This window comes from Argiope bruennichi, chromosome 6 (genome assembly GCF_947563725.1).
Source record: "Argiope bruennichi chromosome 6, qqArgBrue1.1, whole genome shotgun sequence".
Taxonomy (NCBI): domain Eukaryota; kingdom Metazoa; phylum Arthropoda; class Arachnida; order Araneae; family Araneidae; genus Argiope; species Argiope bruennichi.
The window spans coordinates 40,940,479-40,957,422 of NC_079156.1; positions in this window are offsets into that span (position 1 = coordinate 40,940,479).

Consider the following 16,944-nt stretch of genomic DNA (forward strand, 5'->3'; position numbering starts at 1 on the left):
ATAATTCTTTACATCATTTAAAATATTTTTCCTAAGAAATTATTAGTATTAGAAATATAACCCCGTCCCTAATAATTTAGAATATTAGTTATAGTATCCAGTTTAGAGTTAGCATCTCTGTAAATGTGAGTGAAGTGATCAGATTTACTTGCCAAATTTGTCATTCAACAAAAATAATATCTAAAATAAATAAATAGAATTGATATGATATATATTTTCAGAAATTTTCTAATCACAAGATTTAATAAAACAATTTTTTCAAAATTTATGGTAAAATAATGAATGTTATTTAACTGAGGTTAAGAAATTTAATTGTTAAATTAATAATAATTTGTTAAGAATTTCCTATTTTTTTAGCATTTAATTATTCTTAAAATTAGACTTAATAACTTGTAAATAATGATAAATTCAAAATCATGAAATGTTACTATCAAAAAATGTACGTAGACTTTAACTACTTAGATAATTTTTCCATCTCTTTTGTATAAGGGAAATAATCTTTTTATTTACACAAAATATAAATAAAATGTTTATTTTCATTTTATTTACATTTTCTAAATCAAAAGTGCTATCCAATTATTATAGAAACTAATGAAAAAAATTATAGGTTTGAAAAGATAATATATAACAATTTTTATTTTTTTAACTTAAGCAGAGTTTAAACAAAAGTTGTTTAATGTTTTAACCTAACTTGGTATTATAACTAATGAATAATAAAGCTGTCATATCTTTCAAGTAGTTATAAATGTATTTTTTTAAAATTGATTTTTAAGTTTAAAAGGAAATAGAATTTTATGGCTGTGAGGTTTTGAATTATAAGTAATCAGAATAGATATCATTTTTTAATTTACTATACAGTATTGCTTTAAAATGCTAGTGCCTGCTTATCTTTTTAGAACTAATTTCAAGTCCAGAAGTGATTCGTCACCAAAATAATTTTTCTTCTTTTTTTTCTTTTTTTTTTTTTTGTGTGTGTGTGTACATATTTAATTTTCTATATAGTTTGTGATCTTTCTTTTAAATTATAACTATACTTTAGCAATTTTAAATTATCTAAATTTTTAGTTGAATTTTAATTAATTTGTCAAAAATCCAACTTTTTTAATATGTATTTTAGATTTAATTTTCAAAAAACATCTAAATAATTAAAAGGATTTATTATAAGTATGTAAAGTATAACAGATTGTATTATTATGGTTTTTTTTTTAAGTTCTTCATTTATTTCATTACGTTGGTTATGGAATACCAGTAGAAAATCAGCTTTCTTAATGTAGTACGTGGAAGTTCTCAAAAATATATATATCCTTGCTTACCCAATTTTTAAAAAAATTATTATAGAGCAGAAATTTTAAGTATTTAATAAATTTTCTGCATGTAATCAATATTTCAAAATACTTTTTTATGTAAATACTTTCCTCATTTAAGGAAGTTTACATATCTGTTGGCTGAAAATCTTTTCAATTAAGAACTTCTAATATTCTTAATCCAGATTCTAACACTTCAATCCCTGTAAGCTCTATTACTAATATATATGATTTGAAGTTTACGTCAAATTTAATTTTAATTTGGCTCATTTTTTAGTACAAATAGCTTATATTGTTCATTTACACTAGCATTTTAAATTTTGCATATTAAGTATAAAATACAAATGAAAAGTAAATAAAGATATTTTTTATAAATGAGTTGACGATGATTATGATGAGTTTATTTCTAGACTTGTACCAAATATTATAATTAATATTATAATATTTGGACAGTAACAATAATTTAAATAATATTGTTAGTTTTAAATCTGTGACATTATTAAACTGTGATGCATGCAATAATCAGTATTAATTTTTGATTAATGACCAAATTATTATTTATCACTTACACTGGTAATTAAATGGATATTCCATTTCAGTGTAAGTACTTCATTAAACATTATGTCTATATATAAATAACAGTAAATTCATCAAAAAAATGAAATGGATTTAGGAGTTAAATATTGATATAACATGCAATAAAATGTTAACTAAACAATTCCATCAGCAGATAGTCAAAGAGTGCTCGCTGAAATGTTTTGTTAAGCAATTAGGTAATAAAACAATAATACCATCAATATAAAAATAATGATAATAAAACTGATACCTGTTAAAATAAGAAGCAAGTCTTCTGCAATTCTTATAAGTTAGCTGGGACTTTGGGCATTTGTCCATTAGCCGCTTAATGAACAAATACTATTTGTCTAAAGGGTCTACTTAAAAGTAGGTTGTAGATGAAGAAAAAGTTACTCTTAACAAATAATTACTGTTATTCTTAAAAATATGTGAGAATTTTCTGACTTGAGAATACATGCCAAATATTATATTAGATTGTGAAAATCAAACGATAGAGCTGATGAATTAGATTTATTGTAAGTCAAATATTTTAATTTCTTTCCACTGTAAAAAAAAGTCCAATAATATTTATCTTTTAATTTTCAATTTTCGCTAATAACAGGCTATTGGGTTTCTGTTTGAAATTTTCACAGCTATATTCGTCTGATTTATTAAATGGTCATTACTTTTGGAGATTAATTGGTTTTACAGGATTAATAGGCGAACTACATAAAACTTTTTAATGAAATGTTTTATGTAGTTTGGCATTAATTACTTCTTCAAAAATATTTTTAATCGAGTTTTGATAGAATTATAATTCATACTATTTTAGAAGTCTTATGTTCATTTTATTATGCATTCCTCTTATTTTCCGGTAACTCTTCTCAAAAAATTACTCTAATATTTCTAGACTTGTAACTATGTAACCTAGTTTTTAAACCAAAAACAAATGCAAAATTAACCATTTTTCTTTATGTTAGTAACATTTAAAATAAAAATTTAAGTCTGTCTGCTACAGATTCTTCTCAGAATTAAATAAATATATCGCCTGCTTTCTTGAACATTGCTTTCCAAATAATGATTTGTGGTAAGATTAAAAGTTTCACGTTTCATTATTTTTTACATTAATATCGATTGTAATTCGGATTGTAAAACAAAAATTAAAAAATACATGCAATTTCGATAATGGCTTTTATCAATTTTGGTATTCTTCTAGAATTCTTATGTTTTTTGTATGAATTTTATGCATGTTTGTTCAGAATTTTTACGCATCCGTGCATTCTTGTTGAAATATTATATAATTATTAATTAAAAATTATATTTCTACTATTCTTGGAAGTTAACTCAGAAAAATTCCAACTTTTGCTTAATTTTTAATTAAAATTCTAATAAATCATGTTGAAGAACAAGCACATTCCCTCGCTCCAAAGTATATATGTGCTACGTTTTGTAATTCTAGGTTAAACGGTTTTAGCCTGTAGAGTTGCAATACACAAACACACAGTCATCTGTATTATAAATAAGAGTTTGTAATAAATCTTTACTTAGTAAGGAAAAAAGAAAATTTTCAATGATAGTAAAAAAAAACCCTGACATTTAATATTACTTAAATGATAAACTATAAAATGTTAGAACAGAAAAATTTAGTCACCTTTCAAAATAAGAATGTATTCTTTTTATTACTTATAATTGTTTTGGTGATTCATTATCGCTTAGATGATCTCATTCGTAATGTTGAATTCACTAATCAATAAAAATAATTAAAATTTTGGGAATAAAATATTGAGTGATCGCTCTTAAAAAATAATTTACAAAATAACTTAAAGTATTAAATACATGTAGTAGCAATAACTCATCATAAAATGACAGTAATAGTTTAAAAACATTTTTCTTTGTATTTGTAATGGATATTTATTTTTCTCAAACTAGAAATGAACAAACATTTTAAAATTCTGTACCAGATAATAAGAATTTAAAATATGTATGTTTTGTTATAAAAACATCAACGAATTAAATAAAATTTGATACATAAGATATGCGATATTTCGAAAAAGTCATTAATGTATTTAAAAAAAAAAGATTATCAAATATTATTACATCAAAAAGCATTCAAAATTATCTGAGCTGTTTGTTTAAAATTTTTAAAAGGAAATATGCATGTAATGTTTTGATTTTTTTTTTGTGCAAAAATTATTATTTTTCATTAAATTCTACTTTTACTTCATGATATGAGGTCGCGCTCGTATTAATTCAGAAATTCAAATTTTACTATTTTTATTTATTGCGTCTTAATAACAGCAAATCGAGTATGTTAAAAAATATTACGTATGTTTTTCATTTTATGCTTTTTTAATTATATTTTTCTAATTATTATTTATCTTATCTAATCTTATTTATCTTATCTAAAATAATATATCTAACTTTTTTTAATAAAAATATTTTTTAATTTCTTGGGCTATATATAAGTAAAGGATTAATCCCTTATACTCTAATATCGAAAAGCATCAATTATGATATATGGATTAAGTATACAGTACTTTGATATAGGGATTAAGTATACAATCGGAAAATAGATCTTGATTTGTAAATTCATTAATGCAATCTGACAGTGTGTATGCAATTTTGTTTACATTCAAAGATGTCCCTTAATTTCTCAAAAAAATCATTAATACATATAATTATTTGATTGAAAATAATTAAAGATCGTCTGATAAATATAATTTTATTTAAAAGTAAATCTATGTTATTATAATGTGTGGTTATGAATAATTGATCGCATTTGAATTAATTCGATAATATGATGTTTTTATTTTCGAATGGAACTTCGAATAATGTTCTAAAAAGAGGTTTTACTGTATTTCTCACCAAAAAAAGAAATTCATGAATTTTCAAAATAGAAAGCTTGATTTTTTTACTTCACAATGAAGGATAGAAACGATTTTCGCATTTTTTTAAACCGAGAAATAACTATTTTTAATTCCTTAATGCTAAATTATAATAATACACAACTACTTAATGAATATTTTCTAATAAAAATCTACAGAATGGTAAAATGAATAATTGTAATAAATGAATAAAAGATGACGCATCAACAGGATGTTTAATGAAACTGTTTTTAAATATTCTTTCTAGTATTTAAACAGATGCGTTTTTATACATTCCTCTTTTAGTACAAAGTGATTATTTTCTCTTTACTTAAAGTTTCTGAGACGAAAAATTAGATAATTAATATATCAAAGTTTTTCTATTTAGAAAATTGGCAATTGATATTAATTAATCTTTTAAGTACATGATTTAGTATATTTTTTTAAAAGTATTTTCACTGTATAATGTATATAATTTTCATACGTTTTACTCTGCTGTTGAGATTAAAAAAAAATCTTGCTACTAACAAGAGTAGAAGTAATTCGTTGTTACGGTGATTAAAAAGATAAATTTTCAAATCGATGACAGATAAAATGATAGAAATGTAATAAAATAACGAAAATACTGCAAAGTTTAGATATATAATTAATATAATATCTGAAATTCCTGATATTGTTTTAAGGATTATCATACGGAAAAATTTTATCAGAAATTAATGAAAAAAGTGAAAGTGGATTTGTATTCCATAACAATTAAAGAAAGGATTAAAAAATTATAATTTCTACTTATTTCGAAAAAATAATTAACGTTGGATTTTTTTTTTTTTGATCAGCTAAACCGATATCATTAAGTACATTATATTTAGTTTATAATAACATAAAAAAATTGCTACGTATGGTAATTATTGTTTTAATTTCTGAAGAACTGCTACCGATATCCAAATTTCAGCTTATTTTAAGGTAATTATAAATTTACATAAGTTTTTCAACAAAATATTAGTTTATAACCAAAGGATATCATTTGCAAGATGAACAACTTTCGAAACTGACAAGGGGTGGGCATGGGATGGAAAATTGAATGCGAAGTGAGATTTAGAATAACGTTATTATATTTTTAGAATGCCATTCAATAAAATATTAAAGTCATTTCCAAAAGAATTCTTATTATAACTATTTTTTCCCCAATTAATAGAGGTCTAGGGGACTAACTATTAATTTCTATAATATAATAATATTTTTGCAAAGTCTTTGACAGGTTTAGTTTAGTTTAGTCATATTAACGTCCCGTTTGAAGCAACACTGATGCTATTTTGGGACGGACCTCGTCATTTTGAACCACGGCCAGATGACGAGGACGATACCTGAGCTGGCACCTCCCCCCTCTCCACACCACACCACACCAGCGGGAGCACGTTTGGTCATGACGGATTTAAAGTGCAACAGACCCCCTTACACGACGGTTCTTCGGTAGAATCGGGTCACGAACCTGAAACCCTCCGGTTCCGAGGCTGAGACCTTACCATCAGGCCACCGCGGCCCCAAATGTTTGACAGGAAGAAAACAATTGACTTTGTAATAAGCTTTGGTAATAAGTAGTATTTCATTCCTAAGTAGTATTTTTTTTTTTCTGATTAATAAAGGTCTTGGGAGACTTATGGATCTAACTATTAATTTCTTTACTATAATAATCTTTCTGCAAAGTTTTTGATGGAATGAAAAATGACTTTTCAGTCTAAGTAGTACTAGCAAATAATAATTTTCTTACCTGAATCAATTCACTTGACATCGCTGTTGCATGCCAGTTGTTAAATTGCTTCTTATTGTACATTGGTTGTGGAATAAAGATGCATTCTTGTCCCATCTGCTAGATCTCCAGAGCTTTTAATTACCATGCTGCATTTGATGTTCATCATCTCCTCTAGTCATAAAGTATCTATGTGTTGGTGCTTTAGAAAACAGATCGTTTCACTGAGCAACCGAATTTGACAAATTGGTGGATGGATGCAAATGTGCAATTTAAAGGGAATTTTTAAAAATTTAAATAAATTAAAGTTTTACGAGATTTTGCAGTTAACCACAATAACTCGTGAAAAAATGATGACACAAAACTGATTTGTAAATTATTTAAATTTTTTTTTCTTCTTTTTATTGATACTAATTTGGTAGCACATTCCCTCCCCCCCCCCCCCTCTGAATTTCGGCAGGTTTATTTTTTTTAAATATTTTTTTGCCTCATTTTTGGGCAACATATATCAATGTTGCCAAACCATTTCTAATTTTATCAAATATTTAATCGCACTATTTTCTTTTATCGTAGACAACTGCTAAAGATTTTTCTAGTTATTTGCGCAATTTACATGAAAAATTAGAAAGTTAAATTTCATGATCCCAAACGCAATTTTAGATAGATTACCCATGCACTTATGTTTCTAATGACAGTGTGATATCATGAGACTCGAAACCATTTGGAAAAATTCATATGCAAAATATACAAAATGGGCGTAAAGTTATATATGTAGTACGGTTTTAATATTTATCACTATTTGATGTTTAACAATATTTTGTTGATGGAATCATAAACATAAAGCTTTTTCTAAAAGATTTAATTACAAATCTGGGGGAACCAGCTTATCACCATAGGTGGCTACTATTAGTAGAAATTGATTCAAATTCGTTGTGATATAAATATTAAAATACTGTAACATTTTTTTGGAATATTTTTTAAAGAGAAACAAAATGTGTTAGTTGCATTAATGAAAAATTAATTCGCAAAAAAAAAAAAAAAAAAAAAAAAATCGTCTGAATTGTTTTATCGCGGTTCAAGAAAAATTCTTGACGAATTTCGCATCCAAATCCGATGACATCTAATCAACAAATGGATATAGTACTTAAATCTTTTATCCTTATACAAAATTGACAGAAAAAGAACAAGAATAATGTAAAGAGAATGATTTGAAAAATATTTAAATAATACGAATCATACATAAATAGACTTTCTTCCAATTTACAAAGTCCTTGCGAAAACTTAAGAATAATATTTTGCACTTTTTTAGGTCAAAGACCTGAATAATTTCGAATTTTGTAAGTAAATAATAAAAAGAAAAATATAAAATCACGTGTATGAATATCTTGTCTCGAATTTGAAGATAGAATTTTTATTGAAATTGTTTTTTTCTTTAAATTAGAAATATGTCACAACATGAAAGTCTGCTTCTCTGTCTCTCTTTATAGGCTTAAATAAACATAGTATAACACTAAAATTTTTATTTCATATCAAATTTAAGAATTGTAAAACATTATTTAAGAAAATTTTTAAAAGTCATTACTTTTTTTAATTGTTTTATTTCATTTGTTTGATGATTGTAAAGCTGGATTTTTGCGATCAGTATTTCACTCACTTCGTATTGCACACAAGTTTTGAAAATTTGCACGCTTGTGTGATCTATCTATATGACAAACTATTTTAATATTTTCAGTACTTAAAAATCATTAATTTATACGATTAATTTTAATAAAATTCTGATTCCATAAAAATAGCAGCACCAGGCAAAAAAATTAAAAAAATCTATAATGTTTATAATAGAGAATTAGTAATTAAAGAGGGAAAAAAGAGAGAGAAAAATTGAAATAAAAAATTCTACTTTTTTAATATAGTAATAAAAGTGCGTTTTTATTCAATTTTTTTACATGATTATGTTTATAGGCTGACATATTAAATACAAATTGGGTCATGGAAAAGATACTCAAAATGTTCCACAGGATAGAACATTAAACCTAAAGATATCAAAGTTGGCACATAATTATTTTGGTATTTAAGTGCTCATTAACATAGTGTTTATCAAAAATTTTATTATATCTTTAATACAATTTAATTGAAATTTTGGAATTTTTTTCTAAAAACTTCAGAACATATTATTTTATTAAAATCATTTTTACATCTCTCAAATTTTTTTAAAGTATTTGTGTGTTTCCAATTTTGCTGGCACATAATTTTTCTCTAAAGTTTAAAAAAAATATTTTTTAATATAATTTACAACAATAACTTATATTATTTTAGATACTGGATATATATTCATTTGCTTACTACGGTAAAAATAATAATTATGCGTTCGTTATTCACTGTTATATAATTAAAAGTAAATTTTAAGCATAAAATGAATTATAGGAATCAAACTCAAAACCTTATCATTTTACGATCTCTGGGACTAGAGGTTACATTCTCATTCATTTTTTCTTTCGTATTCTTTTCTAATTTATCTTCATAATCATCAAAATGGGATTTTGCGCCTGGTTACTCTATACAACTATGAAACAGATAATTCTGTAGTACGATTATCCGAATCAAAATTTATGATGAATATTTTCGAGGAGTTACCAACCTGTGGTAGGCATAACCTTGGGAACAAGAATAAGTAATTTAGGAAATAAGCAATAAAAAAATAATAATAATAAAAAACCGGCTGGAATCACTGAACAAGGCATTAAAACGAAAGAAAGAAAAAATGCTTTCAGAATTCTGATTTTTCCGAAAAGTGGTGGTTACACAATTCTGAATGCTTATTCGGAAATCAGTGAAAGAATACAATAATTAAAACAGTTAAATATTTAATTCTTTTCACGAACACAGAATTTGTGAAAGAACGTTATTAACTCGTGTATAATATATAACAAAAATCGAGGAAAACTCAACGCAAATCCAGACATAAGTTTCTTTTGTTTTCATTGATTTTGTAAAACCCAGTTCCAAGAAATAAGTTCAATAAGTTCATTGCAATAAAACTGTTTTTCATTTGAGTAGTCAATTATCAAAATGAGTAAGTTTATGTTTTTATGAGAAGTTAATGGAAAAATATTTTAATGCTGTCTTCATTTGTTTCGAAGTGGAACTAATATTCTTATTAAAGATGGAATAAAATGTAAAAATAACTAGTGGTAGATGTCTTCCCAAAACTTTCTCGCGCATTCTCCAGTAAATGTAATATCTTTTCTTTCTCCGTATAAAATTGTCGACCTTAGACGAGGCTTGGATACTATAGCAGACATTGGAAAACAATAGTTACGAAATATAAATTTTTCTCTTGAATCTGTCATTTTTACTACATCTGTCATAAGAATATGCATTTTGGACACCTTTTTGCCGACCAAAATCAAAATTTGGAAAGGCACTACAGTTGTAGTCACAAGATCACATACCAAAATTCACCGATTTAAGTCATTGCGTTTATATTCACGCGAAAATACAAGTCAGCAGACGATCAACCCTTTGACAGATTTGTTTCAAAATTTTACATGAATCTATATTTAAATAATAAACATGTGTATGAAATTTTATCCATTTAGCTCTCTTCATTTTGTTGTTATCGTATTAAATTATATTCTGATAGTCAAATAAAAAGACTTTTCTGAATGCATCTATAAATGTAGTCGCAATTAAATATACCAAATTTCATTTATGTAGCTCAAAGCGTTTTTGAGTAATCTTTGTCACAGACAGATATAAATTCAAAACTGTATTTTTCGCATTCAGAGAGTTCTGACACATGGAGTTCCATCAAAATATTGAATTCGAATTTTTTTTTTAATGATTGCAATATTTTAATATTGTTTTGTATACGAAAAAGTAAAAATGAAGAACATCAGTATTTCCAAAAATTATGGTTACGGGATTAATTTAAGGTTTGAGAACACAAAGGGAGTGTTTCTGTCAACTTCTACTGTATAAATAAATAAAATTAAAAGAAAAAAAAAGCTATTTTAAAGTTTGCAAAAATTGCATACCATTTAATTCCTTTTTCATTTATTTCTAATAATTTTTCTATTTTCAATAATTTCATTTATTGTCGACCAGCTGGTCTGATGGAAATCTCACCTGTTTCTTTAAAATTCACGTAGCAAATTCCTAATTTTCATGAGCAAACTTTGATTCATTTTGGATTCGTTCTTTTTTAGATCATTCATCTTATTCCATATTATCTATCTTGTTATGTTACTAAATGCGAATTTGTGAAATTAACATTTTCTATTAACTGTTTCAATATTTAAATACTTTTATTATAGATATTGAAAGATTTTACTGATCCAAAAGAGAATTGGTCAAGTTGGAAGATGAAATGAATAAGGAAGAAACAAAATTTAAAAACATTACTATTAGCACATTTATTATAAAAATATTTTTCATAATTTTTAATAGAATTTATTTAGACAATATGCTTAAAATAAATTACAAAAATACTTAGAAGCGAAATAGTGTGTCAAAACAGACACTGAGGCAAAATAAACTTCAGTAAATAGGCGTTTTTCCTAATTTTTTTTGAAATTAATATAAAATTTCAAACTGCAGAATTTCATCTGAAGAAACTTTTTTAAAAATCAACATTAGAAAATGAAACAGTTTTTACACCATAGTTTTTACCAATGGGAAAACGTAATTAACCCTGCATAATAATAAGTGCAAAGGGGTTGAAAGATTTAATGAAACAATGATATGAATTTCATTAGTGTAATAGAAGGATAGCCCTCTAGCGGCAGAGAAACAAGTTGTCAATGTCTAGCTGTCGGAAATGTAGTGTCATTAGGATTTGTCTAAATTGTTTTATGTGTTAATTATATTGTGTTTAAATGTTTGTGACTTTATCTCATTAGATCTTAAATACAATTTTATTTGAACTAGGTGGCGTATGTCATTCTTAAATCACTCAGTCTCACATTAGAGCCCAACGTGGGCTTGTATGATTATATGATTCCATTTATGGAACAACTGAAAGTGTTTAAAAAAAAATCTCTAAATTTTTTAATTTTCTTTTCTTGATAAGAAAAAAATTATTTATATTGCAAACATTCAATAATAATAATAATAATAAAAACACACATAAAAAGCATCATCCTGATTTGACAGATTCAGTTACATTTTTAACAATGTGTCTTTTAAATCACTTACCATAATTACCATAAATTACCATATTTTTCTACTACTTTAATTACATATTATATATAAGTGCATTTTTTTGGGTGGGGGGATGTTTTGATAATCAAAAACATCAAAGCTCTTTACATTTTTTTCTCTCTCTTTGACTGCAATCTTTCTAGAACATTCTCTAACTCGAAAGAGACAAAAAAGTAATCATTTTAAAAAATTACCTTGAACATATCACGCTATTTAGCAAACAGTTGTTAACCATTAAGCCTCATAAAAAAAACCGAAGATGTTACCTCGACAGAAAGATAAAATTTATTGCTATATTTGCAAACAAATGCAAAATGCAAATCAGTGTTAACGAACATAAGAATCTCGTTATCCGCATTTTGTTACGCAGTTTAGTGCGAGTACTGGACGCCAAAAAGCACGATTTACTGCATCGTTTTACATCCCCAGAAACCTGATTCAATACTCATTTTTCTTTTGGCTCTTACTGTTGGCATCTTCGTTTGTTTTATAGCGACATTTCATTCGAAGTGGATAGAAATTCTTGATAATTAATGCTTTAAATGTAGTCATTATAAAAATCGTCTGGTGTCCTGGTAGTCTTTTATAGGGCCACCTGCCAGCAGAGAACTGTAGCGAAGGCATTAACCACCGTTGATGGTCGTTTGATGATGCTTCTCTGGTGAAAATATTCAGAGAAATATTTAGTGCCTCCGAAAACACCTGAAGTGAGCAAATATACGCCCCGGGCTGACAAATCAACAAGTGGAACTTGTTGTAAATGTTTTCAAGGGTTGGCATTTCCTCTCTAGAATTGGGACTATAATAAACGAGAGAGACAAAAAAGAACACCCGATTTGGATATGTAGTCGTTGCTTTGACCATGAATTGAAAAATTCCTCGTGCTTTTTCAATGTTTGCTCAAATTTAATTTTTGAAAAATAATTCATTCAAAGTAGTTATGAGTCTTTAGTTATAGATTGCACAATTCGCAAACAATTTTATTTTATTTCCTGTTTTATATTAATGTATTAAAAAGATATTTTAAGCACGCATTTTTAGTCGTCTATTAAAAAAAATTATTAATTTTAATTTTTAAATTCTTAACTTTAAAAGATCAGAAATTTCTTGACAACAGAAATCATCGAAATTTGAGTTTTTTTTTTTTTTTTGTTGTTGCAGATATTTTTAATGTAAAATTTAGTACAAATAGTACATTGTACTAAATTTATTACAATGTACTAATGTAAATTTAGTACAATGAGCTGTTGTCATTACAAACCAGCATATTATTTGTTTCCTAATTATAGAAATACTATTAAAATTAGGAAATAAATATTTGTATATTGTTTCTAATGTAATGATAAATTATTAGAATGTTGAATTGTTAGAAGATGAATTATCAATGCAATGATAAATTTTTATTAAAATTAGAAATAATATATATATTATTTTAGAAATAATATACATTATTTCTAATGTAAAATTTAGTACAAATAGAAATGATGAACTGTTTTCATTATAAAGCAGCATAAAATATTTTTTTCCTGAAGATTATCCTAATCCGGCATATATCAAATCTGCAAATTCATAATCGCAAATTGGTTCACTTTGAAAAAAATTTTGAATACAATTATTCAAAAATTATTATAGTAAGCCAATATTGTTTCAATAATTACAGCGAACTTATTTTCATTTTAATATATTTTAAATAAAAAAAAAATATTCGAATGTCACGCAGCTTGAAAATCTAAAAATTACATGACAAATTTTATTTCTGACTAGCGTACTCTGCTTATATCAGCTAGTCAATAATAAAAATTTTAATATCTTCATGTACCATTTCTTAATGTAAAAATTAATTTTGCATAATTTATTACAATACATACGTTTTTTTTTTAATCATACCACATAATTTGGTTAGTCAATTGTAGTGAAACCTGAAAAGTATATCAATTCTTTTATGCGCCGTTGAATAATTCCTTTAAATTAATAAAACAATTCCAAAACATGCGAAACCGAAATAACTGAAGAATAGATCAGTATTTGACTGTTACTAGAAATATTTCTGAAATTCTGAATCATTTGCGTTAAACTTAAAATAAATAAATAATAACTGAAAAAACAATTACATAGAAAGGAATTTGAAATCACTGAAAAGGTAAAATTTTGAATTTTAAAACGGTATTATAATATTTCTAGTAAAATAATTTGTTCCAAAGTTACTACAGAAAAACCACAAAATCGAATATGCAATTATAACTTTTACTCTTTGATAAGTCGGAAATATTCTATTTCTTGTTCTAAATTGATAGAAATCAGCTCTGTCCTTTAGGAAGAGATAGGAATATGCATATATGCATAGCCACAATGACTTATTGTATTAACCCCTTGCCTGCCGCGGGCGTATATATACGTTTCCCTAAGTCAATGTGTTAACTACCCCTGGCGTATATATACGTCTCACAACAAGTATATATATATACGTGACACTGGGAACCGAATCTCGCAAGTTATCCTCAGCAGATAAGGGGTTAAGATGATCTTTTAAAACAATACAAAAATAAACAAAATTAAGTTTAATAGATGCATAATATTTGTAAACATTGCTGTATAAGATCCTATATTAATGCAATGCTAAACATTTTATTTTCCTATATTTACCGGAAGTTGAAAAATTATATGTGTTGACAAAAAGACAAAACAAGTGTATCTCAGGAGTTCCTATTAAATACATTTTTTTCGAAATTAATTTATGAAATTCCAGCTTTTCAAACCTATACACATAATATATATTTCAGTAATCAGTGAGACTTATAAAAATTAAAAAATGGGGGAGAAAAGAAATCGATGTTTTTTTTTTTCTTAATAAATCATCCCAGCTTTCTTAGTCTATACCAGTCGCTTCAAGCGATCAGCTGGTTCGCCAGAAATATTGCTTATAGTTCTTTTCAGATAAATCTTTTAATTATAACTTCATGTCCAGGGATTTCGTCAAATTGTCTGACATTAAAGTAGTTCTATTTTAATTCCTTACTTAACCCCCGGGGAGCACCTCAAAAAGAGGATGAGATGCTTCCGATATGGTGGTTGGATCTCGCCACCCTGGGAGGTACACAAATAGGTGGGGGATCTGGCTCTTCACATTGATGACGGGACGAACTTCCTTCGGGAAGGGTTGTACCGTGGCCGGTGATGGCCCTTGGGATTCAACCACAGTTCCCACCAATGTTGCTGTTGCGGCGGCCCGGTCATTCAGTTTTCTTTATCCGTGTGCCTTCGGGTGGGTCGGAGAGTCAGTGATATGATATGACTTAATCCCTTACTTACTCTGTGTATTGTGTACATGAACCATTCTAATGGAAAATCTCATAACGTTCTTAAAAATATACAAAATTCATGTCTATCTCTACTGATAAAAAAAGCGTATGTGCGTGTGCCCGCGCGTGTGTTGAAGCTCTATAGACCAGTCCGTCTGACCAAAAGCTACCAAATTTGGCATATACAGTACACTCCCGATTATCCGCGGAATTGGGTGGCGCGGCCGCCGCGGATAACAAAAATCGCGGATAATCCGAAAAAAGCTAAAAACGTGTATAGCAAAAAAGAAAACAGCCATTCCAACTTTGAAAAATCGTTTTATGTACAATAAAACGTAAAATAAACAGCAGGAAATGTTTAACTAACGCTTAATATTTTAGTATATCACTCAAAACTAACCAAAAATGCATTTTGTTAATGAAAACAGAAAAGTGCTTTGTATTTACGAGAGGCATCAAGGATACACAGAAAAATTAATACATATGTACTGTTTTAATACTGTAATGTATTATGTAATTACAAAAGCATAACTGTAAAACTGCACCTTTTTGAAAAAATCAGTCAAAAAAAAAAAAAAACTTTGTGCTACAGGCGCGGATAATCCGCCCGCGGATAATCGGGAGTCTACTGTATATACTTTGGAGGCTGAAAATGCGTATCTACAAATGATATTTTTAAAATTTTAATTAAATAAAAATCACGTCTTCCTGAGATAATTTCCGAAAATATGCTGCATAAAAATAGTTTTTATTTCCTTTTAAAAATCAAAAAAATATTTTTTCAACAATATCATATAAATTTTTCAATTTTTAATACATTTTTACTTTCTCCAGTGCGTAGTATAGAGAAAATATTATAATCGTCCAAAAATCGAACTCCTTCTTTTAGTTCTACCTGAGTTCGAAAAACACGTGTTTGGAAAATGTCTACCTGACTGTTTGTGACAAAGATAACTCAAAAGCGCTTTGAGCTAGACGGTTGAAATTTGGTATACGGTCTTTACACCAAATGTGCAGATTTATGTCCAATTTTGAGCGAAATCTGTTCAGAGAAAGTTTGGCATTTCGAATATAACACGAATTACAAAGCGAAGTGAACTAGATAAATAAGATATGGTACACAGATTTAAAATCTATAGTGTAGACATCTGTCGAATTTTGAGCCAAAACCAATAGCGGGTTGATTGTCTGTAGGTCTGTACTTTTACAAACATGTTAACGAGATAATTCAAAAACGCAGTGTCTTAAATATATCAAATTTGGAATGGGATTTCGTGATTACAAGAGCACTTTGTGCCAAATCTTTGTTTCAATCAATTGTGAAGAACGGATACTATTAACTGCATGCCTGAGATTCATCGCCAAGTAACTCGCCAAGGATGACACGACGGATTCTGTACATCTGCCAAATTCACGCCAAAAGTTAATATTTCGTTACTATTGTACTGCCAGAGTAAGGCATTCTCTTTCATGATAAGTTTATTAGAGAGAATACGAGAAAGTTTTAGGAAGACCACTTCCACTGGTTTTAAAATGTTTTAAGTATATTTTGTAGTAATATATTTCAGTGTTGAAGTGAAACTAAAATCGGTTTCACTAACATTCTATTATATCTTGGCTTTTTTTTTTCCATTGTCGCTTATCAATTTACGACAAATCCACTTATTTGTCCATGTTGAGTAGATTTCAGAGTAGAACATGCTTAATTTTTAAAAATTGATTTTCCTATGAAGATTAAACACCCAGGGGGGGGCACCTCGAAATGAGGATGAGATGCTTCCGGCATGGTGGTTGGATCTCGCCACCCTGGAGGGTACACTAATAGGTGGGGAATCTGACTCCTCCCATCGATGACGGGGCGTACTTCCTACGGGGTGGGTTGTACCGTGGCCGGTGACGGCCCTTAGGGCTCCACCACAGTACCCGCCAATGTTGCTGTTGCGGCGGTCCGGTCATTCAGTTTTATGGTTTAAATCCGT